Here is a 25,882-nt window from a genome sequence, read left to right as displayed (position 1 = left end):
TATGCCTGTTGATGTTTTAATGGTTCTTAGTTATTTCATGTCTGTTTCCTTCAACTAAAATATGGGTTTGAAGACAGGGCTTTTCCAAATTTGTTATTCTTCATTCAAGGTCCAGTACAGTGTGTATGGTAAGCAGTGAAGAAGCTGACTGTAAGGTGGACAATACAGTAAAGCCTTGAAAAAAAAACTAGTGAAATAATGATGTTTTTTTAATATATCATATATGTAAATATATTATTATGTGTATATATCTTGTCTTTCAGGTTCTGTTTGCAATGGAAAGAGGAAAGAGAAATTAGAAGTTTTTTTAAAATTGTCATTTGATTTCTTCAGAGTTATCGTGGCCTTCTGAACTGTGAGTATAATTCTCGTTATACTTGTGTCTTGAGATTTTTGGTTTTGTTTTTTCTTTTGTCTGTCTTAGTGTCTCTTTGTCGTACAATGGAAATAAACAAAAGGGAGTTGATTTTGCAGAGTGGGTGAGGGAAGAAATAGAAATTGTTTAGTGCCTATTATGTGTAGATACTTTATATATTTTTTTCTGAGGTAGTATAATAATGGTTAATAATAACGTGCTTAGAATAGTGTCTGGTACATTATAAACACTCTAAGTTGCAATTACTAATTGAATCCTCACAATAACTTTATAAGTAAGATTTACTGTTCTTCCCTATTTCACATTCGCATAAACCAAAATACAGAGAGGTTAGAGGTTACTAAGTTAGGGCCGGACACAGTGGCTCACGCTTGTAATCCCAGCACTCTGGGAGGCTGAGACAGGAGGATCGCTTGAGTTCAGGAGTTTGAGACCAAGTGGTTGGATGTGGTGTTTCACGCCTGTAATCGGAGCACTTTGAGGGTCTGAGGCAGATGGATCACTTGAGGTCAGGAGTTCGAGACCAGCCTGGCCAACATGGCGAAACCCCGTCTCTGCTAAACATACAAAAATTAGCCAGACGTGGTGTTGCACCCAGCTGTTGTAATCCCAGCTACTTGGGAGGCTGAGGCAGGAGAATTCCTTGAACCTCCATAGGAGGAGGTGGAGGTTACAGTGAGCTGAGATCACGCCACTGCACTCCATCCAGAGCAAGACTCTGTCTCAAAAAAAAAAAAAAATTGAGACCAGCCTGGGTAACAAGACCTTGTCTCTCTGAAAAAGACAAAAAAACAAAAAGCAAAAACCAAAAATTGTCAGGTGTGGTGATGCATGCCTGGATCACAGGAATTTGAGGCTGCAGTGAGCCAGGATCGCGCCACTGTACTCCAGGCTGCGTGACAGAGCAAGAGTCCGTCTCAGAAAAAGAGATTACTAAATTAGTAAATGGCATATCTGGAATTCAGACTCATTCTGGCTTCATAGTGTTGTGCTCTTGACTGGTAGAGCAGTTCCCTCCCCCAAGTGTGTGGTTTTGCTTTTTGTAGTTTGTTACCCAATGTTAGCTGCAGTCCACAAATACTAACTAGAAGATTCCAGAAGTAAACAATTTATAAGTTTTAAATTGTGCACCATTCTGAGTAGCCTGATGAAATTTCGTGCATCCTGATCTGTCCTGCCCTGTCCCACCTGGGATGTGAATTGTGCCTTTGTCCAGCATGTTCACCACACGGTGTATGCTGCACCTGTTAGTCACTTAGTAGCCATCTCAGTTAGGTCAGCTGTCAAGGAATGACAGTGCTTGTGTTCAAGTAACCTTTAGTTTATTTCATCATGGCCCCCAAATGGAGGGGTAGTAGTGATGCTGACATATTGTTATAATTGTTCTATTTTATTACGTTATTCTTGTTAATCTCTTACAGTCCCTAATTTATAAATTAAACCATATTGTAGGTATGTATGTATAGGAAAAACATAGTATATATAGCACCAAGTACAGTCCCTAGTTTCAGGCATCTACTGGGGGATCTAGGAGTATATCCCCTGCAGATAAGTGGGGATAGCTGTATCTTATTCTCATGGGTTCTGGATTCAGATATTGGTTTAGCTAGGTATTATATTTCCTAACTCCTTGATCTTAAATTATTTAATCTGTTGAAAGCTTTTTAAAAAAAATCTGACAAAGGGGGTTGTTATAGAATCTCCCTTATGGGGTTATTACGAAGATGCTGTGAGATATGCGTAAGGTGTTCACTCAAAGTTGTTAGCAATGATTATTTGGTGCCATTTTTCTCATTTTAATGAGCAGAAAACTGAGCTCTGGAGAGATTATATGACTTGTAATTTGTCAGTTTGTAACTTGTAGATCTTGGTGCATGTTTCACAGTTTAGAAATCATACAATTGAGGGTAATCCTACTTTGTCTTGTTTCCAAAGATTGCTCTTTCTTCTAAGTCTGGTGGTAAATTGAGGACAGATATGTTCATAGAATATTTATAAATCTCTTTTGTGGGCATTTTGTTTTGTGTTGTTACGGTAAATATCTCATAAACTTGGACTTCATGGAGTCAGAATTCATGATAATTTATAGCTGTGTTGAATTTGACTTTCGCAAGTGTTTTTGGAGTACGGACCTAGGATTATTTTTTAATTTCCATATGAGTGTCGGTGCATGCCTTTCTTTGTTCTCTTTTCTCTCCCAAATCTATTTCTAGGTATTAGTGAAGGGAAGTTATGTCATACAGTTTCCATTTCTTTGCGAGGCCTAGAAGTCTTGGTCCTGTGTTCCCCTGTCCTTCATGGGCTAAGGGAGAGGAGCCTACTCTGTCCCTTGTGCTGTGTCAGATGTGATTATGTCACAGTGTGAGAAGGTCACAGCCCCTCTGTTTGTGTCCTCCTATTTCCCTCCCCCTGTCCATATTGTACCTTTCTTCCTATAACAGTGCATTCTGTTTATTTGGGTGCGAGTCTGTGTGTGAGGGCAGTTTTTGTTATTTCATCTCTGCTTAACCGGCAGTTAACTTTCACTAAATGCTGAATTAGGACTGTCTAATGCTTGTCACAAAATAAGTTCTCTTTTCTTAGTAGATCTGAGCAAAAGAAAGAATACCAAATGTAACTTTTCAGCAACATTAGCTGTAAAAATATTTCCTCTTGGTATAGCACAAGACAGTTTCATAGCAGAAATGCAAAACTTATATTCTTAGTGTAATGTGCTGGAAAACGAAAGCCTAAAGAGAGTTGAGATGACAAACCAGCTCTTTGTGATCCAAGAGCCAGCTTATTGGCTCATTGGAACTTTAAGAAAAAAAAATTTTTCTTTACAGATAGAGTCTTGCTCCATCACCCAGGCTGGAGTGCAGTGGTGTGATCATAGCTCACTGCAGCTTCTGAACTCCTGGGCTCAAATGATTCGCCCATTTCAGTCTCCTAGGTAGCTGGGAATATAGGCACATGCTACCGTGCCTGGCTAATTCAAAAAATTTTTTTGTAGAGATGAGTCTTCCTTTGTTTCCCGAGCTGTTCTCAAACTCCTGGCTTCAAGTGATTCTCCCACCTCAGCCTTCCAGGGTGCTGGGATTATAGGCATAAGCCACCGTTCCTGGCCTCATTGGAACTTTTTAGCTATAGGACAATATCTACCCATCCTGATTTGTCTTTTTAAAATCACTTGAAAATATATAAACCCAGGAAAATAGCCTCATAACCAGTGTTCCTGTAATTCCCCCCTCCCCCGCAAATTCTGGACAGATGGTCAGGCCATATGTGTAAGTCTGACTTCCAATCCATTGAATTTCATGATGTAATGCTGAGATGTAGGTCCCTTATTTCACTGAGTTCCCTGTCATAAGCCCCTTGGGCCATTTGAGCTCCTGCAGTACGGGTCTGGTTCCGAAGCAGCTAGCTTTGGCAGAGTTGGTTCTTGGTCCTTGCCTTGTTTTTAAGTGACACATTGGAAGACAGAAATTTGGGAAGGAGGTGTTTTAGAACCAGAATTCTAGGCAAGCGAAGGAAAGTCTGGGAGGAGTTGAGTTGCTGGGATATATATGGAGATGATTTTCAGGGTTAATGTGGTGTGGGAAGGTGGGGGACAGAAAGGAAGGCCTCCCTGAGCCCCTTCTGCAGAATCCCGTATTTGTGAATAAAAGCATCTTTTATAGCGTGTGGGCGGATGAGCACAGCGGAGATAGATTGGACTCTGAGGTTCTGGGAGTGTTGACTCAAAAAACTACTTTTTTTATTATTTATATTATTAGGTACCTCCTAATATGTAGTGGTCCCTCCATGTCTGTGGGGAATGGTTCCAGGATTCCCCCAAGATACCAAAATCTGTGGAGCCTGTCTCTTACATAAAATGGTGTAATATTTGCATATAACCTATGCATGTCCTCTCATATACAATTGCCCCTGAACAGTGCGGGGTGAGGAGTGCCCATCTCCTTTGCAGTTGAAAATTTGTGTATAACTTTTGACTCCCCAAAACTTAACTACTAATAGTGTCACAGGATCCTTGAGGTGTCGCTTCACCAGCCAGAAATCACGTTGGCCGGTGGCACCTTCGCCTGAGTACTGCCCATGCCCACTGGGCTTGTTCTGCCCACTTGGCTTGGCATGCTGTGCTTGCCTCACACTACAAGCCTGGATCCCACACCTGCCAAGGGCGAGCCAGGTGCGGAGTTGTGAGGGGCGTGTGGGTGTGTGAGCGTGTGGTCCGGCCACCTTGCACAGCCAGCTGCTGTAGCAGGGTGGGCAGCTCCAGGCACTGGCACAGGTGCTGGTTCTGTGCAAGGCTACAGCTGGACCAGATGTCCTGCATGAAGCTTCTGCTGTGGGAACCTGCATCTGGATGAGGGGAACAAGGTGGCACCAGAAGAGTGGAGATGTCAGGAACTGTAAAGCTCCAAAGAGGGTGTCATAGCCCTGGCTCGGGGGTTCTCTTCTGCTCGTTGCTCGCAACATGGCAAGCAGGAGGCCGTGTTTCAGTGCTGTTTGTGTTAAAGCTCTTTCAGTTCCTCCATTCGGCAGGTCCCGAGTTCTTATCCGGTGTCCAGGAAGAATGAGGTACACGGAAAACTGGAGGGTGAGCAAGGCGGAGAAGGGCTTTACTGAGCGGCAGAACAGCTCTCAGGAGACCCGCAGTGGGTAGCTCCTTTCCACAGGCAGGTTGTCCTGGTGAGTTGAAGGGACCCAAAGTGGGTAGCTTCTTCCTGCAGCTGGTAGTCCTAACATCTCTGTGAGTCTGGCTGAGTCTGGGGCTTTTATGGGCTCAGAAGGGAGGACGTGCCATGGGCGGGCCAGTGAAAAGCTCTGGAAGTTCTTACTCCAGGCCACGGACTCCACCCAGAACTGGTGGCCTGGCCTCCGGGCTTCAAGGCTTCAAGGCCCCCTGGCTTGAAGGTGGAATTTCACGGGGGACCTGCCCCTTTCTACCCAGGAGCCTTTCTGCCTTCTCCCACCATCAGCCTGCCATCCATGGCACCTAGGCTGTGCGTAACGAGGTGTGCCTGCAGGCCTGTGCTGAGCCACTCTCAACTCCCTCTTGGCCTCCCTCCCATGCTTGTTGGTGCCCAAAGTCTGGAGCGGGCCAAGGTGGCAGGGGGCTGGTGTGTCAGCGCTGCCTTGAGCGTGCTCACGCTCAGCCAGGTTGTGACAGACTCAGGCTCAGCCACAACTTTGCTCTGCCCCGGAGTGGGCTGGGGAGAGGCCAGGAGCCTGTGAGGGCAGGGGGGTTTCCCGGACCCCTAAGAACACAGGGATGCCCAGGTCTGGAGCCGAGGCTAGGAGGCTGCAGCTGTACCTGGGAATGTGGGGCTCCCCTCTACCAACTCAATAGGGGGCTGGGATTCCCACCTGTTCCAGCTCTTGCTGTCCCCACTGCAGCCTGTGTCTTGGCAGCAGCCCCTCCAGATTGGCTTCTGCTGCCATCAGTACTGTAGACTGGAAGCCTTGTTGAGAATATAGGGCCGGGCGCGGTGGCTCAAGCCTGTAATCCCAGCACTTTGGGAGGCCGAGACGGGCGGATCACGAGGTCAGGAGATCGAGACCATCCTGGCTAATACGCTGAAACCCCGTCTCTACTAAAAATACAAAAAAAACTAGCCGGCGAGGTGGCTGGCGCCTGTAGTCCCAGCTACTCGGGAGGCTGAGGCAGGAGAATGGCGTAAACCAGGAGGCAGAGCTTGCAGTGAGCTGAGATCTGGCCACTGCACTCCAGTCCGGGCGACAGAGCGAGACTCCGTCTCAAAAAAAAAAAAAAAAAAAAGAGAATATAAACAGTCGATTAGCACATGTTTTGTATGTTATATGTATTACATACTGTATTTTTACAATAAACTAGAGAAAAGAAAATATTAAAATCATAAGGAAGATAAAATATACTTATTCATCAAACGGAAGTGGATTGTCATAAAGATCTTCATTCTCATTGTCTTCATGTTGAGTAGGCTGAGGAGGAGGAGGAAGAAGAGGGATTGGTCTTGCTGTCTTGGATGGCAGAGTTGGAAGGGGAGGCAGGAGAGGCAGGCACACTCAGTGTAACTATTATTGAAAAATATCCCTCTATACGTGGACCTGCACCATTCAAATCCATGTTGTTCAAGGGTCAACTGTACTTTAAATCATCTCTAGATGGCTTATAATGCCAAATACAGTGTAAATCCTTTGCAAATAGTTGTTATACTGTATTATTTGGGGGATAATGACAAGAAAAACATCAGTAGTTTTGTTTTTCCTCAAATATTTTAGATCCGTGGTTGGTTGAATCTGGATGTGGAACCCACTGACATGGATGGCTGACTGTATTGTATGTTAAGCTTTATCATTTGTGACTTCTCTGTTTTGAATGACCTGTAGATTTTCTGATTTGTGATATAAAGGTTTAGCTTATTTATGTTATTCCCCATATCTCTTCCTGCATTACTTATTGGTAAACAGTTTGTATGTGTATTTTTCTTTTAGAATCCTTCTATTGTAGCTTTAACAATGTCTTTGCTTCGTTTATTGATTTATGTCAATATCTTGATTCCTTTGTAAGATAAAGATAGTATTGCCGTAAATATTGACCCTTCCCCCCAATTCCAGCATGTCTCCCTGTTCTGCCTCATATTTTATGTTTTTGTTATTACTTTTATTTTGGGATTTTTACATTTGCATTTTATCTGCAACTTCAAGTGTTCTGGGGACTGCTCATGGGTTGAACTCTAAAACTAGTTTATTATTTTTAATTTTAAGTTTTCTTGAGCTTTCCTAGCTTAGCTTTCTTTCAAGCTTGGTTTTTCTCTTTGTTTTCTCCGGTATTTATTTCTTTTTCATGACGGTAGTATTCCCTGTATGTCTGATGATCCTTTATTGTCTGTAAGTATATAGGGAAGCAGGACTAGCTACTTTTCTGAATTACATTTAGCCCCTGATGGGAATTCAGAATGGAAGTACTTTGCTTCAGAATGCTTTTAGCCTGTGGGCCCCTAAATAACAAAATAAAGGAGAGTGTTACTGTAAGGATGTTAACACCTATACCGGAAACCTTTGCTTTATTTTCTAGAGACATAGCCCCTTGGGAGTTTTTAAAAATTAAAAAAAAATTTTTTTTTTTTTGGTCTGAGGGTAAGTGCTGAGTTAGCCTGGGCACAACTAGTCAGTTAAACCCTCTGTTTTCACCCCTGGCTATTAGCATCAGCCCTCACCAATACCTCATGGCCAGACCCAAAGCCTCATCAAGATTCACTTGAGTTGTGTCTTTGTTTTACACATCACTGTGCATGTAGCTCCTCTTTAATAGCGAGATATTTGTTGAATTCTCATCTTTTGGTGGCTCTTCCCTTCCTCTTGTTTACCTTTAAAAAAAAAAAAAAACTTGAATACTTCAGTTTCACTGAAGTCTTCACAGGAATAGAACTCATTACTCCACCACCTTGAACTTGAAACCACTGAGGATTTTAGGAGGTGGGGTGGCATGTTGATCTGTAAGGTGAGGATTTTAAGAGGTAGAGTGATATGTTGGTTTACTGTGTGCCTAGTTTTAGAGTTAGATGAGCCCGAGTTCACACTTTGGTGCTGCCACTTTTAGCTGTGGAACTTTGGTCAAAACATTTTATTTTTCTTTTCCTCAGTTTCCTCATTTATTGAACAAATATTTATTGAGACATTGTTTGTAGCAAGGTGATGTGGGGACAGTTGAGGTAGTTCTTTTATAATGCTTCTGTATTTCTCTAAAGTAGGATTTGAAGTCATCTTCTAAGAATGAGTAGAAAAAGCAGTGCTGGGGTTGATTTGATGATAGTGGAGGAGGTTTGAAATAGGGGTAGTGAAGAAGAGGAGAGAGCCAAGCAGGGATGGAGAAGGCTTGCCTAGGAATGTTGTGGTTCATCTGAGATTGGTGACAGTTAAATTAGAATGTACCAATTCTTTTAGTTAATGGCGTTTTTGTCTGGTACCAGCTCCTATCAGTCCAGGTATAGTCTGGTATAAGTTGTCCTTATATTTGTATTGAATCATGAAATGGATTTTTTTTTCCAGGCTTGTTTATTGGAAGGACAGTGGGAGTTGGTAATACTGGTAAAGGATTGGTTTAAACTATGACTTTACAATTCAGGAAATGTTTGTTGAGCTTCTACTAAGTGCTTGGCATGGTTCTAATTGCTTTAGATAGATATATCAGTAGACCAAACAGAGTCTGTATAGTGTAGGGAAGCAGATAATAAAAAAATAATAAGCAAATAAGTACATCATGTGATGTACTGGAAGGTGGGACATGAGATGAGAAAAAAGTAATGCCATAGTGTCAGTGAATTTGCGGTCTAAATAGGGTAGTCTTAATAAGCCTCATTGCAAAAGTGAGCTTTGAGCTAAATACAAAGGAGATGGGTGTATTCATGCAGGAAACCTCAAGCTCCTCTCTGGTCTTCCATCTGCTTCCCAGAAGCAATGGAAATAATCTGTTTTAGGTGTTGATTTTAGCATTTACATCCTTGTTTCCTAATAGTATTTGTGTACTAGTCATTGCTCCATTAATTTTCGGAAACGTTATATGCTGAACTGCTATCATGGTAGGTGGGGATTTTCTCTCTCTTACATGGTCTTTCCTCTCCCCCCATCTTCCTCATGTAGTTCTAGAACAGTTTTTGTTTAGATCCGTATTTTCGTTTTTAATTATTTTGACTTTTAAATATAACTTAGTATTGAGCCAATTAAAGTAGTGTGGTTACATTTCTTGTTCAGCTTTGTTTTTCTTGTTTTCTTAGACTGAAAATTGCAGTTGTCCCTCTTGTTTGCTTAATATTCTTCTTTTTTGAGACAGAGTCTCACTCTGTCGCCCAGGCTGGGGTGCAGTGGCCGGATCGCAGCTCACTGCAAGCTCCGCTTCCTGGGTTTATACCATTCTTCTGCCTCAGCCTCCCGAGTAGCTGGGACTACAGGCGCCCGCCACCTTGCCCGGCTAGTTTTTTGTATTTTTTAGTAGAGACGGGGTTTCACCATGTTAGCCAGGATGGTCTCGATCTCCTGACCTCGTGATCCACCCGTCTCGGCCTCCCAAAGTGCTGGGATTACAGGCTTGAGCCACCGCGCCCGGCCAGTTTGCTTAATGTTCTTAGGTCTGGCTAAGATTTCCCACTCTGACAGCTCTGTAAGTAAAGCCTCTCAATTCATTTCCATGCAGTCAAATTTATTCATTTTGTCTTCACCCCCGAGACACACCTGTCCTGGAGCTTTCCTTCTCCTTTTCCCTGCTTCAGTCTAGAGAGGTTGCTTTCTAGACCTGCTATAAATGGTACCAGGGTGGAGAAACCTGTGGTACTAGCAAAAATAAGGCGAGAACAGGTAAGACAGGTAAGTAGAAAATACGGATTGAAAAAACTGATGGGAAGGACAGAAGAGGAATGGAGATGATTTCTTCCTGGGGAAGCGTATTAAGGAGAAGCTGTAGTTGAGGAAGGTCATTCTAGGTAGTAAAAATGGTGCCAAAAAAAGAAAAACATGGAGATGGAAGTGATCTGTTATTTTTTGGTGACTTGAAAAGCCTGTTTGGTGTTACCTTGTTAGATTATGTGTTTATTAACTTATTGACTTTGCCCTGAAGAGCTTTAAAAAAAGTTTAAATGGGAATTGTGACAATCAGGCCCTGAAGAGCTTTAAAAAAGTTTCAATGGGAATTGTGATAATCAGAATGTTAAACACCAGTATATTTTTTGTTTCATTTTTTTGAGAAATAAAGATCTCATTTTGTCACCCAGGCTGTAGTACAGTGAGTGGCATGTTCATAGCTTACTGTAACTTTGAGCTCCTGGGTTCAGATGGTCCTCCTGCTTCAACCTCCCAAGGAGCTGAGACCACAGGCGTGAACGATTGCGCCTGGCTAATTTTTAAATTTTTTTGTGGAGGAAGGCTCTCACTATGCTGCCCAGGCTAATCTCAAACTCCTGGGCTCAAGCGATCCTCCTGCCTTGGCATCCCAGAGTGCTGGGATTATCGGCATGAGCCAGTGTCCGGCCTTGATGGTAAATTATTAATGTCCTAAAATCTGAACATAGGGTATATCAGGAACACTTGAATTCAAGTGATAACCTTAAGCTGTTGATTTTATGTATTGATTTACAGAAAAATCTTTATACATTGGTTACAAAAACTTAATAATCTTGTCATCTAACTATCCAAGCCAATTCATGAGTGCAGGAATGAATGCTGTAGTACCACTTCAGTTTTCAGGCAAGAACAAGGTGATGACAACAGGAAATTTAAGACGCTGCTCCGTGTTTGGCCAAATTGGGGAGAGGACAAGCAGAGAAGTTGGAAAAATGTCATTGAGGGATGTAAACACAACTTTCATCTGTATGGCATAGCTATATAGAGAAAATTAAGCCATCAATAATGAGATACTGAAAAACCAAGAGATTAGTTCCTTTCTAAAAGAAGCATTGCTCAGTTTGAAATGCTGAGGCAAAATGCTAAGAAATAAGGTTCATAAGTGGCCTTCATGATTGCAAACTCTAGGGTACTTTTTGTGTAAATGCATGGGACTTCTCATGGATGGTCAGGCCCTTATGTTCAGTGGGTGCACTGTGTACAGATATGACTTGCCGTCTGAAGCTTTGGCTTTTTACTCAGTTTTGTGAAGAGCACATCTTTCTCGTCTTTATTTACACTTGATTCAGGAGTCGTGGCTGAAAGAAATAGTCCTAAATCATAATAGCTGTCATGTGTCAGTCATTGTGTTAATTCAAATCTTAATTCTTTACAGCAACTCAGTAAGGTTTTGGTTACTATTCTCATTTTACAGACGAGAAACTGGGCTTAGAAAAGTTAAGAAAACACTCCAAGATTCCTTGTGGCAATATCAAGTTCTCCATTTCCTTACAGTAAAGCTTAGCCCTTAAGCTTAACCACAGTGCACAGTTGGGAGTCATACATTTAACAGAGAGAAGAATAGTGCCACCTACTGAATTGCCAGTGACCCTTTCCCCTCTAGTATTGTACTTCCTTTTAAAATGTATCAGTCGTATTAAAATGCGGTATTTCTGCAAAGCCTTGCAAATTTCTTAATCATCTGTGTTGCTGGCTCATACTGAGGGAAGAGTGTAGTTTCATAAAATACTTGTAAAAACAGGGAAAATTTTGATTTCCTGATTCTGAATGTGGGCAGGTAACTTTGCGTAGGATCTTACCTTTAGAGAAAGGAAGAGACGGGGATGAGTGTTTTTTTCTTTCAATCCATCTTTGCATATCATAGTGTTGTGAGTTGGGGTGGCAAGTAGGCAGTTTAGATTTTTACCCAGTACTCATGAATTCCAAGTGGCTTAACAAAATATACAAACACTTTAGCATTTTTTCCTTGATAAACTGTCTGATTAAAAAGGATAGGTGTCTCAATAAAAATTTCAATGAAAGAGTGGCTGAAAGATTTGAACAGACGTTTCATCCATTTCATATGAATGAGAGTAAGCACACAAAAAGATGTTCCACATCAGTAGTCATTAGGAAATGTAAATTACAACAGATGAGATACTATTGCAACCCTATTAGAATGGCTGATGTTAAAAACCAAAAAGAAGATGACAGTGCCACATGACAAGAATGTGAGACAGTTAGTACTCTCCTGCTTTGCTGTTGGAAGTGCAAAATGTTATGATTGCTAAAGAAATTAGTTTGGCACTTTCTTATGAAGTTGAACATAGACTTGTCACCCAACCCAGCAGTCCTACGTCTAAATATTTACTCAGTAGAAATGAAAACATTTTCTTACAATGACCTCTATGTGAACGTTTGTAGCAGCTTTATTTGTAATCACTGGAGACAGCTCAAATATCCATCAGTTGGTAAATGGATAAACAGATTTTGGTACACCTATACAATGGAATCCTGTGCAGCAATAACAAAGGAACTAACTGCTGACGCACCTAACAAAATGGGCAAATCTTCAAAGCAGTCTACTAAGTGAAAACACAAAACTCCATATGACTATGATTTCATTTATATAACATTTTGGTAAAGACAAATCTGTAAGAACAGAAATAAAATCAGTGGTTGCCTGGGGCCGAAGAGAGAATTGAGTACAAAAGAGCATGGGAGCACTTCTTGGGGCGATGGAAGTAGTCTGTATCTTCAGCATGGCGGTGGTTACACAGACCCATTTGTATTTCTTGCGTTGGTATAAAGAAATACCCAAGACTGGGTAATTTGTAAAGAAGAGAGGTTTAATCGGCTCACTGTTCTGCAGGCTGTACAGGAAACGTGGCACCGGCTTCCAGGGAGGCATCGGAGAGCTTTTACTCGTGATGGAAGGTGAAGTGGGAGCAGATGCATCACATGGCGAGAGAGAACAAGAGAGAGAGTGGGAGGTGCCATACACTTTTAAACAACCAGATCTCATGTGAACTCACTTATCACCAAGGGAATGGCACTAAGCCATTCATGAGGAATACGCCCCCGTGATCCAAACACCTCCTACTAGGCCCCACTTCCAACACTGGGGACTACATTTCAACATGAGATTTGGCTGGGAGACAGATCCAATCCTTATCACCATCCACCTGATGTTTTTACTGTGCAAGTTATGCCTCAAGAAATAAAACTTTAAAAAGAGAAGAAAAAGGTGACTTACATACAAACAGATATTATCCATATACTCTTGCACACATATATGTACACACACACATACACACTCACACTCATTAGAGCTTGAATTTTCTTTTCAGTTGGATCAACATCTATTTGTCTGGATTAGGTATCACCAGAGTTTAAGTGAAGTAGATTTCAGTGTAGACACTGCTTTTGAAAACACAATCTTGGAGTCCTTGGTTCATTTATCTAATCTGATATTTTTGTGGCCTAAAGGCTTTATATTTGTCTTTGTATAATGAGACTGTATATTATAAAGGTCATATAATTAGCAGAAATAAAAGATGTTTAAAAGTTATTTTAGTATTTGTTGCTCTTCTTGTAGCTCTGGAGAAAAATAGTTTTATCAGCTTTATAAATAAAAATGCCATTTCTTATATTGATGAAACTATGCAGTCTTCAGCTCCATCTTTTAGTTAATAGTTAATGAGCTATAATGATAGGATACATTTATGTTTTAAACTGCTAGAATTAAGAATGTAGACAGTAAGCCTAGGTGCAGAGGTTCATGCCTGCACTGCCAACACTTTGGGAGGCGGAGGTGGGAGGATTGCTTGAGCCCAGGAGTTTGAACAACGTGGCAGCACCTCATCTCTACCAAAAATTTTAAAATTAGCCAGGTGTGGTGGCACATGCCTGTGGTCACAGCTACTTGGGAGGCTGAGGTGGGAGAATCGCTTGAGTCTGGGGATGGTCAAGCTGCAGTGAGCTGTGTTCGCCCTACTGCACTCCAGCCTGGGCAACAGAGCAAGTCCTTCTCTCAATTAAAAAAAAAAAAGAAATGCAGTAAATAATAAAAGTTAGTGTCATTGAACTTAAGGCTTTGTTACGATTATAAATTAAGTTTCTTAAAAGTACATATGACGTTGGGGTGGTAGTTCATACCTGTAATCCCAGCACTTTGGGAGTCCAGGGCTTGTGGATCACTGGACCTCAAGAGTTCAAGACTAGCCTGGCTAACATGGCAAAACCCTGTCTTGCCAAAAAAAAAAAAAATAGTAACAACAAAAAAAACCCCCAGAAGTTAGCTGGGCATGGTGGTGCATGCCTGTAGTCCCGGGTATTTGGGAGACTGAGGTGAGAGGATCACCTGAGCCTGAGGGGTCAAGGCTGCATTGAGCTGAGATCATGCCACTGCACCTCAGCCTAGGGGACAAAAGTGGGACCCTGTCTTCAAAAAAAAAAATAAGAGTTGCCCATTACTACTTTGTGGTACTTGTTGATGTCCTGTGGAGCGGCCATTTAGCATTTTTTTTTTCCCAATAAACTCTTGATTAAAAAGCCACAACACTGAGTAGGAGTAGAATCAAAGTGAAAGTTGTGTGTTCTAATTTTCATTTAAAAATCAGTTTATTTTAAATGATGAGCTCATCATTTTATGATCTTCATAATATGCTATAATGTGTGGCACTAACAGAATCAGTGATAGAATGAGGTGCATTACAGTAGGACTTCCTTGAGTTGTTTTTTGTTTATTTAATGCATATGCTCTTCTGTGTCTTGAGGCGTGCCTTACTGTCTCCAGCAGATGAGACCTGTTTATTACAGCCTCTGCAGAATACTATTTATATGTTGATCACATAGTAAGTATCTACTGGTAGCCTCTTTGACAATTGGTGTTTGGGAACAGGAGGGAGATTACTGATTGTTCTGCTTTTTATATTTTATTGTCTCACTCTGTCCCTGTATTTTTCTCTGGGAATGCCTTCATTAACTTAACCTTGGTTTTGAAGGCTTAAAAGTGTGCTGGTATGCTTTTTAGAATTGGTGACAGTTCCAGTTGTGTAGCCCAGGTGGCAGTCATTCATGGTTCACTTGTCATTGCATGAACTTAGGATAGCTGTTCATATTATGTTCATTTCACTTGAATTTATGTGTGTGATTGTTGTATTACACATGTTGAATTTATTTATTTTTATTAAAAATTTTTTGCTGAGATGGAGTTTCGCTCTTGTTGCCCAGGCTGGAATGCAATGGTGTGGTCTCAGCTCACTGCAACCACTGCCTCCTGGGTTCAAGCAACTCTCCTGCCTCAGCCTCCCAAGTAGCTGGAATTACAGGTACTCACCAACATATCCGGCTAATTTTTGTATTTTTAGTGGAGGTGGGGTTTTACCATGTTGTCCAGGCTGGTCTTGAACTCCTGACCTCGGGTGATCTGCCTGCCTTCTCCTCCCAAAGTGCTGGGATTACAAGCATGAGCCACTGTGCCCGGCCATGTTCATATTAAACAATTTTATTTTAAGCCTACAGTACCTGGTATTTTCAGGCAGCCTCCCAATCCCAATCACTGCTAACCAGACCCCACACTGCTTAGCTTTTGAGATTGGGTGGCATGGCTGTAGACCATGGTCATATTTTGGCAAGTAATGTCCCCTTATAGCTGTTCTTTACCTTGATACAGGATCCTATCTGGAATCACTTGTAATATATAGTCATGACTCTTTAGTCTTTTTTTTTTTTTTTTTTTTTGAGACAGAATCTTGCTCTGTCACCCAGACTGGAGTGCAGTGGCGCTATCTCATCTCACTGCAAGCTCTGCCTCCCGGGTTCAGGCCTGCCTGAGTCTCCTTCCTGAGTTTCCCAGGTAGTGCCATCCACACCTGGCCAATTTTTTTGTTTCACTATTTTGGCCAGGCTGGTCTCAAACTCCTGACCTCAGGTGATCCACCTGCCTTGGCCTCCCGAATGCAAAGTAGCATTTCTTTCCTGGTATACAGGATGTTGTATTGTTCATCATGAACATAACTGTTAATCCCAACTTCTTCGAGCAAAAGTCTGTATTTATTACTTGCCCATCCTATCAGGGATATGTTAGGATATGTCAACGTGAACAGTAAGTATAGCTGGAGCTAGTGATGAGTAAATGTGAATAGAAGAAAAGTAAGTGGATTTATTCTTTCATTCAGGACGCAGTTGAGTGCCTTCCGTGGCCCAGGCCCCGTGCTCTACTCTGTTCTCTTGTTCATTTTCCCCACTCATCTTTCAGATGATTGCTTGGTGATTTGGAGTTGTTTTTGGCACTTCCCCTAGTTTTTGGTGTAAATTTTAGTAACTCAGTCTCTCCCCTTTAAAAGATATCTTTTTTTGTTAATTTGTGACATCAAGATTATCACTAATAAATAGTTAATGCCAGAGCAGGGCAAATATCAAAATAATTTTTCATTATATAAACCTTTTACAAAGTGATTCACCATAAAGTGAATAAATGTGTACATACTACCTAGTTTTTATCTCCTAGTGACAACAGCTTTGAAATAAAAAAATCCTGGTAGAATAATGGTGTTTGGGTATATGTATGACATAGGTGACAACATGACCTAGAATGAGGGACTAGGTGTGACTTCTAGGCCTCATGGCCAGAATGGTACGTAAGATTTGACTGGGGAAGATTTGTGCAACCCCAAATGATAATTTTATTCTGGACCTGTGGGGTTGATGAAGGCTACCTGTTGGATTTGTGTGGAAACTGGATCCTAAATCTGTCATCTTTTGATGGAGTGGGGGCAGATGAGACTTGATTATTGTTAGAACTGAACTTGCGGCATATAGAGCTGAACTTGTATAGTACACATATCAATAGCAGTGATAGATTTCGGAAAACTTTGGTCACTTATGTATGCTTGTCATTCTTCTGCGATTTCTTGAATGAAAAATTTTGAATTAGTAAACATTTAAAATGTATAGCTTTTTTCGAATCTGGCTTTAAATGTTTAGAATAAGTCTTTGGATTTAAAGGTTAGGATATACTTTTATTCATTACACAATAAAGTTTACTGTCCATACATCTAGAAGATTGTTCAGACTGTTGAAGAAGATGTATCCTTTGTTTGCCCCCAGCCCTTTCCTTTTCTTCCCCAACCCTACTTTTATTCATGTAAGAAGATGAAAGAGGGGAGGAAAGCAGGGTGTGACTTTTTATGCAAAAATATTCTTTTTTTTAAAAGAAATACTGAGAATGGGGTCTTACTATATTGCCTAGGCTGGATTTGAACTCCTGGGCTCAAGCGATCCTCCCGCCTTAGCCTCCTGAGTAGTTGACATTACAGGCATGCACCACTGCACCTAGCTAAAATATTTTGATTATGAAAACAGTTTATAAGTGGATTTTATTGAGAAGAAGAGGATAACAAAGCTTGGTCAAATGTTTGTATGGCATTTGTACAGTCATCATGATGGCTGTTTTTATTTTAGGACATACTGTGGCTGCTGCCAGACATTTACCCAAGGGTGGCGCAGAGTTGTTCCCTCAGCTGAAGCTCTTTGTTTTGTACCACTGAGCTGAGGCTGAAGTTGCCCCCAAAGCAGTGGCAGGGCACTTCCCACAAGGGAGTGCTCCAGACTATCCTGAGATGGGGCTGGTTGGGATTCCAAAGAAAGAAGTACTAAACACCAGGTGATCGGTCTAGAGCATTTATTGGGGAAACTTACGGAGGATTGCGACAATCCTCCTGACAGACAGCAAAAGGAGTGGGGCGGTGTTCTCTCTAGATGTGTATGCAGCAAGGGGATTAATGTGTGGAGTTTTTATGAGAGTTTCAGGAATTCGTCTCAGGTCCGGGGCTGGTTTCTTTCAGTGTTTTGTGCAGCAACTTAGATACCTTTATCAATGCCTGGGAATATTCAAGGCTCCATACTGAGTTCAAGCCTGCTAGGGAAAACCTGTACGTGGCTGGGTCACAGAGTGGTCAAAGCACTCTGATATTTGGTCAGGACATAGAATGAAAGCACGGGGAACAGGACAGCCCTACACTAGTGGACTCAGTGATGGGTGCCTTCTGTTTGCATCGTCTCTCTTTGCATGAGGGGAGACAAAGATACTCTAGATTTAGTGCTGTGAATTGTGTTAGATGTGAAGAGGAGGTTGTGTTGTCTTCTTAGATAACTGTTAGAATAATGTAGAGATCAACTAAGTCTGAGGATACAAAAAACGAAATTGTACTGAATATAGTTTTCAGCAGAATAAATAATTTAGGTCATGTTCTTTTTGTTTTGTTTGTAAGAGATGGGGTGTTGCTTTGTTGCCTGGACTGGACTCGAACTCCTGGACTCTGGTGATCCTCCTGCCTCAGCCTCCCAAGTAGCTGGGACTACAGATGTGCAGCCCTGCCACTATGTCCCACTGAATCATATTCTATATGGAAAGATTACATTGTAGTAAATTGTCTTGTGTTTTTGTGGTCACATTAAAAATATGTAAATGTATTTGATATATTTTGGGACTAGGAATATGTAGTTACATTAAACCCTGTATGTAGTAATGCCAGTATTTTCGTTTTCTTTCCAATTTTTGTTAGATTAAATCAGATTTCTGTTTTTTGGTGTTTTTTATATTTTTATTTTTTACTTAAAGATGACATTTGATTTCCTTGAACTTGGGAGATACATACTAGTACATTCCTGTAGTCAAAGGTGGTTCTTAGGTAGTAATTCAAGGTTGCCAATTAGAGTATACTTTAAGCCACCTGTAATTATGTCCAGGCTTTATATATACTTATAGCATAAAAATAAACTTTCATTCTCTCATATTTAAGTCCATTTTATATAGGCAAATTCATGGCATAACTTTATTTTCAGAAAATCAGGTGTGGAAATACTTAAAACCACAGCTGAAGTAAATCATAATTTCCCCAGGAAGTAAGTATAAAAGTACGCAATAATGATTATAAAAAGAAAATTTAAATTCTTTAATATATATTTTGTGGTTTCTTGCCCTCCATCACTTATTTTAAAATATGGATGGTCTTTAAAATATGCAAATTAGGTGTATATTTTAATGACACCTGTACAACAGGAGATCCATGTTTCTGTATTACATTAATATAAATCTTATTTGTCTAGGATCAGAAATCAAATGTTTTTAGTTGTTGCTGTTGATTATCTTTACATCTGTTTTTGATGTGTAGTTTTCCTGTTTGTAAATAAACTACTTTATTAGCTATTAAGATGCATGGAAAGGCCATATCCCAAAAGAGCAGTAGTCATTATAATAGCTTTATGTAATTAACTGAAAGCAGTATTTTTCTCTAAAAGGTTATCTTCCTAGAAAGTTAAAAAGAAAAGTTGTTCTGTAGAATTATCTTTGTCCTGTTGGACTGATGAGCTGCAGATAATGGTAATTTTTATATTTAAAACTGTTGTGGGACTTAAGTTTAAAATTTTATGTAGTTGTAACTTTGCCATGCTTAAAAATCATAGCAACCAAAGTGTCTGATGTGATGTGTGCTGTGACACATTCGGAGATGGCTCTTTAATTTGCTGGTGGAGGTGTGAAGGTTAAGGAGATCCAGTTTTTGAATTGGTTACAGATTGTTTCTGAGATAGATCAGGATCTGATCTCTTTTTTTTTTTTAGGTCAACTAAAGATGCCTCTGAAACATAACAGCATTGGTCGGGTGCAGTGCATCAGGAAGGCCCCCACATTTGCATCCCGGGTAGAAAATGGGCCCAACAAGTTGTTCTTTTTGCTTTTAGTTGAGATGTCTTTTATTATAGTGGCCCCTCTTCCTCTGTTTTACCTTATACTTCGTTGTAGACTTCGTGAGTGCTCGAGACATTGCTAAGAATTTAGGATGATGTTGATTTATGTATACAGTACATGTTTGTCTTCTCTTGACCTCTTTAGGTGATAAAGATGTATAAAAATTACAGTGCTCATTGATCCTGCTTCTCGTTTTCCCACAATTGATTTTACTGGTTAAAAAGATTGAATTCACAAAACTATAAGGTTCTGACCTACTTAATTTTTTTAATTTTAGAGACAGAGTTTTACTCTAGCTCAGGCTGGAGGGCAGTAGCACTATCATAGCTCACTTGTAGCCAAGCAATCCTCCTGTCTCAGCCTCCTGAGTAACCAGGACTACAGGTGCATGCCACCATGCCTGACTGATTTTTAAAAATTTTCTTTTTGAAGAGATGGGTTTTCTGTTGGTTGCCTAGGCTCTGATCTACTCTTAAAAGCTGAGGACAGGTCGGGTGCGGTGGCTCACACCTGGAATCCCAGCACTTTGGGAGGGCCGAGACAGGCGGATCACAAAGTCAGGAGATTGAGACCATCTTGGCTAACACGGTGAAACCCTGTCTCTACTAAAAATACAAAAAATTAGCCAGGCATGGTGGCGGGACACCTGTAGTCCCAGCTACTTGGGAGGCTGAGGCAGGAGAATGGCGTGAACCCAGGAGGCGGAGCTTGCAGTGAACCGAGATCACACCACTGCACTTCAGCTTGAGCAATAGAGCGAGACTCCTCAAAAAAAAAAAAAAAAGATGTGGACGTACTGAGCATTAAGATTACATGAAGAGCGCATTAGGAAAAAACTTTCATTTTGTTGATTTCAAATAATAGAGTGAATTTCAGATAGAGGTCTTTGCAAGCCAGTTTGGCATTGGACTCAGCTTTGAACCCCTCCCAGTCTTCCCTTGTCTCTAGTATAGGATAAACCCGTTTATAATCAGGCGAGGTCTTAATAACTTTCTTCTGGGAGGACCTGTCTGCAGTTGATGGGTCCTGAGGCCAGAGAACCATGGATACATCTCAGCCTAGGTGTTATTTGTGCTCTCTAAGAATCTGTCAGGAAAGTCACTCTGAGGCATAGGTGCTTACCTCTGGACCTGGGGTGCTTGCCTTCGGTAAATTGTAATCCTGATTCTTGATTCCTTCTTGAGTTGTTAATATGAGTCGTTTTTTCCTTTCCACAGTAGTTCCTGCTATAATATGCTCTGGGGCCCTCAGATGTTTCATGGGTATAAAGTAGCTTTTTTCCTTCTGTTTGGTTCTATCATTTATGGACAGTTTGTCTAATAGATATAAAATAAACATTTATATGTTGTTGAAAAGTTGTTCTTATCTCCCCCTTCTTTAATGCTCTCAGTTCTGATTAGCTATACACATTTAACTATTGTGATAATACTTTTAACCTCTGATTGACAACTTACTTAAGATCATGTGTCGTTTGTTAATGTTGTAATTGTAGTACTGATTCTTTACACAAATTGGCTATTAGAAAAATGGATTTGTGTGGTGGATTTTCCTTCAGTTTTATTTTTTATGTTTTAATCATTTTATTGTGGAAATTAAAAAATATTTATAAAAGAGAATAGGATAATGAGCCCCAGTTGTAACATTCTGTTGCCTGTTCCAGACTTTTCTTTTTGCTGCGAGTATTTTAAAACTAATCGTAGACATCATATAATCATATAATATCACCCATGTGAGTTCAGTATATATCCCTAACAGATAAGAACTTTTTAAGAAATGTAATCACGGTTTCTTGGTAGCTGGCTTTTAGAGGTTCAGTTAGACCGAGGTTCAGTTTTAGGGAGTAGTAATACTTGCTGTTGGCTTCACATCCTCTTTTTTGGGACAGTAAAATTAATCATTAGTTCAGATGGTGCCATGATTCTTCCCTCCAGTGTCTTTAGCAGTCGTTGATGGCTCACACGTGTAATCCCCGTACTTTTGGAGGCTGATGCAGGAGGATCACTTGAAGCCAGGAGTTTAAGATCAGCCTGGGCAACAAAGCAAGAACTCATCTCTACAGATTTTTTTTTTTTTTTTTTTTTGAGACGGAGTTTCGCTCTGTCGCCCAGGCTGGAGTGCAGTGGCCGGATCTCAGCTCACTGCAAGCTCCGCCTCCCGGGTTTACGCCATTCTCCTGCCTCAGCCTCCCAAGTAGCTGGGACTACAGGCGCCCGCCACCTCGCCCGGCTAGTTTTTTGTATTTTTTAGTAGAGACGGGGTTTCACCGTGTTAGCCAGGATGGTCTCGATCTCCTGACCTCGTGATCCACCCGTCTCGGCCTCCCAAAGTGCTGGGATTACAGGCTTGAGCCACCGCGCCCGGCCTCTACAGATTTTTTTAAAAAATTAGCTTAGTGTGGTGGCGTACACCCATAGTCTCAGCTGTTCAGAAAGCTGAGGAAAGAGGATCAGCTGAGCCCAGGAGTTCAAGTCTGTTTGTTTCACTTTTGCTTTTGACTATTAGAGAGCAGTGGGAACTCTCATACACTATTGATGGGAGCATAAATTTGTACACCTACTTTGGGCAATAGTTTGTCAGTACCTACTAAACATTAAACATGTCCACATTCTGTGATCTAGTGGTTCCATTCCCATGTGCATATGAAACAGAAATATGTGCACATGTATACCAAGAGATATACAGAAATCAGCAGATACCACAAATTGGGGCTTCTCCTTTCAGTCCCTGCAGAGCTGGTTGTTAAATGTTTATCAGCACATTTTACATGCATATATCCCTGTCTTTGACACACATTGATGTATTTATGATATCTAGAACAATGTTTGGCATATAGTAGGTGCTCACTAAATAATTCTTAGCAGAATTAATGGAAGAATAATCCTTTTAGGGTGGTTTTGGGGTGATTGGGAACGTTGTTAGTTTGTAGGACTCAGTTTATGGATTTTATTAGTCAAGAAATTTTGGGTTGCAAATGGCAGAAGCATACCTCATATTAGAAAAAGCACATGTCATTTTAAGTAATTTGGAATTCCAGGGGTTGGGTTGGTTTCAGATGTGATACCTTGCTTCTCTCTACTTTCTTCTTTCTGCACCACAAGTTTGTCTTGGGGAAAATTCTTCTTATTCTTCCTCTATTGACTGGTAACAAGGGACTAGTGTACTTCAGTAGGTTAGTGTTGGGGTTGTGTGGTGGTGGAAAAGAGGTGCAAGGTAATTGTACCCCCTACTATTTGAAACACTCAGATTCATGGTTCTGTAGAAGTTGGCTAAGTAAATAAATGATGCTGGACAGGTATCCCTGCATAGTTCCCTTATAGGAATTGTCAAGTGTTACAGGCTGTCACGTAAATGCCTGATGTTTTACTCTTAGAACAGTCCTTGTATGTAGTTTATGCCCTTTCTACAAATAGTACTTACAGAGATGAGAATGCCTTGTTGAAGGTCACACTGTAAGTTGAGAAACTGCATTTGAATAAAATTGTGTCTTAACTCCAGGAAATAAGATTATTTCCAGTCTTAACAGGTAACTTATTTTAAACATTGAGCAAATTAAAACTATAAAACATTGGGAAAGGGGATAGTTATTGTTGCTAAGAAAAGGTGAAATTTTGTTCAAGGCACTCAGTATTTGGCTTGAGGGTAGCAAGTACAAGTAATTATCAAAAACTGGTAGAAAAGTACAGGGAAAAGAAAGATCAAAATGGAGTATTTAATGTCTTCTTTTTCTATGTAAACACAGTAACAGTCTAATCTCTAACTCCATTTTGAGCTCTCTTTCTTTTCCCTACAGAAAAGAAAACATCTTGTGAGAGATCAATAGAGAGTTGTTTTCAGAAGTGAACTTTATATGCAGAAAATAGGAGTCAGTCTATAATAACAGATGGTCAGAAAATTTCATCACTATCATAGCAGAGGCTTAGCAGAATATAACTTGATAAACATTACTTGTTTAAAACTTTGAGGCCGTGTAGCAGAAACATTGGGGAGGTGTTATTTCTCATGGGTGGTTTAGATATCTTAGAGCGTTCTGGGCCATTGTAAGGTCTTGTGCATTTGTTCTGAGTCAGATGGGAAGCCACTGGAGGATCTTGAGCAGAGGCATGATGTAAATTTTAAGAGACTTGTTGGGATGGTTGTGTTCTAAAGAAAAGGAATCAAGGATGATGTCAAGGTATTTTCATTAGCAGCTAGGAGAATGGAGTTGCTACTTTCAAAAAAATTTTTTTAAATTTTAGCTTTTAGAGACAAAGTCTCCTTATGTTGCCCAGGATGCTAGAGTGCAGTGGCTATTCACAGGCATGATCATGACATGCTGACAGTCTCAGACTCCTGTCCTTAAGCTATCCTCCTGCCTCAGCCTCCCGAGTACCTGGGACTACAGGCACATGACACTGACCCCAATGCTATTTACTGATTTGGGAAAATCTGTTTCAGAATTAGGTTTTGGGGGGAAAGCCAAGGGTTTATTTTCAATTTCTTATAATTGTAAACAAGATTTTAGAGCAATGATTTGTTAGATGTATGATTTCTGTAATGTTTATAGTTCCTTTAGGAATTTTAGTTTTTTATTTGTATTTCTTTTTCTTTCTTGATCTTCTAGAACTTACTGTTTCTGAATACCAACTGGTGGCTTTTATTTGTTAAAGGTATTTTTTTGTCCTTTAGCTCTGTGTCATTTATTTTATATTTATTGGTTCCTTTTCCTTTTCTTCTTGTGTGGAACTTTAATCTTTGTCTTATAAGACTTGAAAATCTCTACTCACTGCCTTTTAGAGGCTTTGTGTCTTTTTTTTTAATTAACATATAATTCACATACTATACAATGAGTACAATCACCACCATCAATTTTAGAAATTTCTATCACCCCAAAAGGAAACCCCATACCCACCAGCAATCACTCTTTATTCCTTATCTTCAGCCCAAGGACCACTAATCTACTTTCTTATAGATTTGCCTATTCTGTACATTTTGTATAAAAGGAATCATGCTGTATGTGGTCTTTTGTGGCTTCTAACACTTGGCATAATGTTTTCAAGGTTCATCCGTGTTGTAGCATGTATCAGTACTTCATTCCTTTTTATTGCTGAGTAATATTTGACAATAAATATACCTTTATACAGTAAGAATACTAATGCTCTAGGATTTAGCCTGCCAAAACCTTGCCTGATTTTTCTGTCTTCTGGCAGCAGTTTTCTGTGAATGCACAGGCTAGATTCTCCGCTTCCTCCTTCTTCTCAGAATTGGTAAATATACTTTTACTAAAGGTAAAAGTAACTGCAGAAGATCAGCTGAACTTCTGTGGTTTTGAAGTTTTTTAGCTCCTCCTGTTCTTGCTGTCTTCAAAGAGATGATTTTTATATTTTATGCAGTTTTTCTATTTTTTCTAAAGGAAATGCTCTTCTATTGCCACCTGTTGCATCTGTCTTAGATTTAGAAATCTCAATTCTTTTTTTTTTTTTGATTATTGTTTTTAGAGATCCTGGTTTTAAAAAGTCAGGGGGCCATGTGTGGTGGCTCACACCTATAATCCCAGCACTTTGTAAGACTGAGGTGGGCAGATCACCGGAGGTCAGGAGTTCAAGACCAGCCTGGCCAACATGGCGAAAACCCATCTGTACTAAAAATACAAAATTAGCTGGGCGTGGTAGCACACACCTGTAGTCCCAGCTACTTGGGAGGCTAAGACAGAAGAATCACTTGAACCCAGGAGGCGGAGGTTGCAGTGAGCCGAAATGGCACCACTGCTCTCCAGCCTGGGCAACAGAGCAAGACTCCATCTCAGAAAAAAAAAAAAAAAAAGGCAGGGGAAAGAGGACTCTCAGTAAGTTAGCTGTATACAAACCCCCATCTCGTTTGTCTTCTGTTGTGCCCTGATGAAGCAGCTGATTTTAGCTGCTGTTAGTCAGGATCATTGGACAGAAAAAGAGTGATGAATGAATACATTATTTCTGCTGTATCATAGATGATGCAAATATCCATAATTTATTGATTTTGCTAACAAGTTTTTATGTGGCTTGTTTCCTTTAAAGTTCAGACATTTTATGAATTCAAGAGCTTACTGGTCCAGTGTAAAAATTACTTTGTAATTATTTCAATTAAAGTAGAAAAGACTTTGACAGTTTTGCTTACTGTAGTTCTGGTCCTTGAAAAAATAAATGGTGGCTCATGTCTGTAATCCTAGCACTTTGGGAGGCTGAGGCGGGCGGATCACTAGAGGTGAGGAGTTCGAGACCGGCCTGGCCACCATGGTGAAACCCTATCTCTACTAAAAAATACAAAAATAAACTTGGCTTGGTGGTGGGTGCCTGTAATCCCAGCTACTTGGGAGACCGAGACGTGAGAATTTGCTTGAACCTGGGAGGTAGTGGTTGCAGTGAGCCGAGATGGCACTACTGCACTCCAAACTGGACAACAGA

At 40.5% G+C, this 25,882-nt stretch overlaps 1 protein-coding gene across 10 annotated transcripts in view; it reads left to right on the top strand.

Moving 5' to 3' along the window:
• The window catches only part of PTK2 (protein tyrosine kinase 2), a 366,245-nt gene that overhangs the window by 43,957 nt on the left and 296,406 nt on the right, over positions 1 to 25,882 (top strand). For 5 of the 10 annotated variants that reach the window (XM_033203325.1, XM_033203328.1, XM_033203320.1 and 2 more), the window contains exon 1: positions 6,620 to 6,677. The gene's annotated coding sequence lies outside the window, so the exon portion shown is untranslated. Of the gene's footprint in view, positions 1 to 263; positions 356 to 6,619; positions 6,678 to 12,584; positions 12,650 to 25,882 lie in introns of those variants that run through there. The other 5 variants (XM_033203331.1, XM_033203330.1, XM_033203313.1 and 2 more) reach the window with 3 other exon arrangements.

Source organism: Trachypithecus francoisi, unplaced genomic scaffold, assembly GCF_009764315.1.
Source record: "Trachypithecus francoisi isolate TF-2019V2 unplaced genomic scaffold, Tfra_2.0 Lachesis_group7, whole genome shotgun sequence".
Lineage (NCBI taxonomy): Eukaryota > Metazoa > Chordata > Mammalia > Primates > Cercopithecidae > Trachypithecus > Trachypithecus francoisi.
Note: the sequence above shows the minus strand (reverse complement) of the source record. Positions and strands in the feature narration are given on the sequence as shown.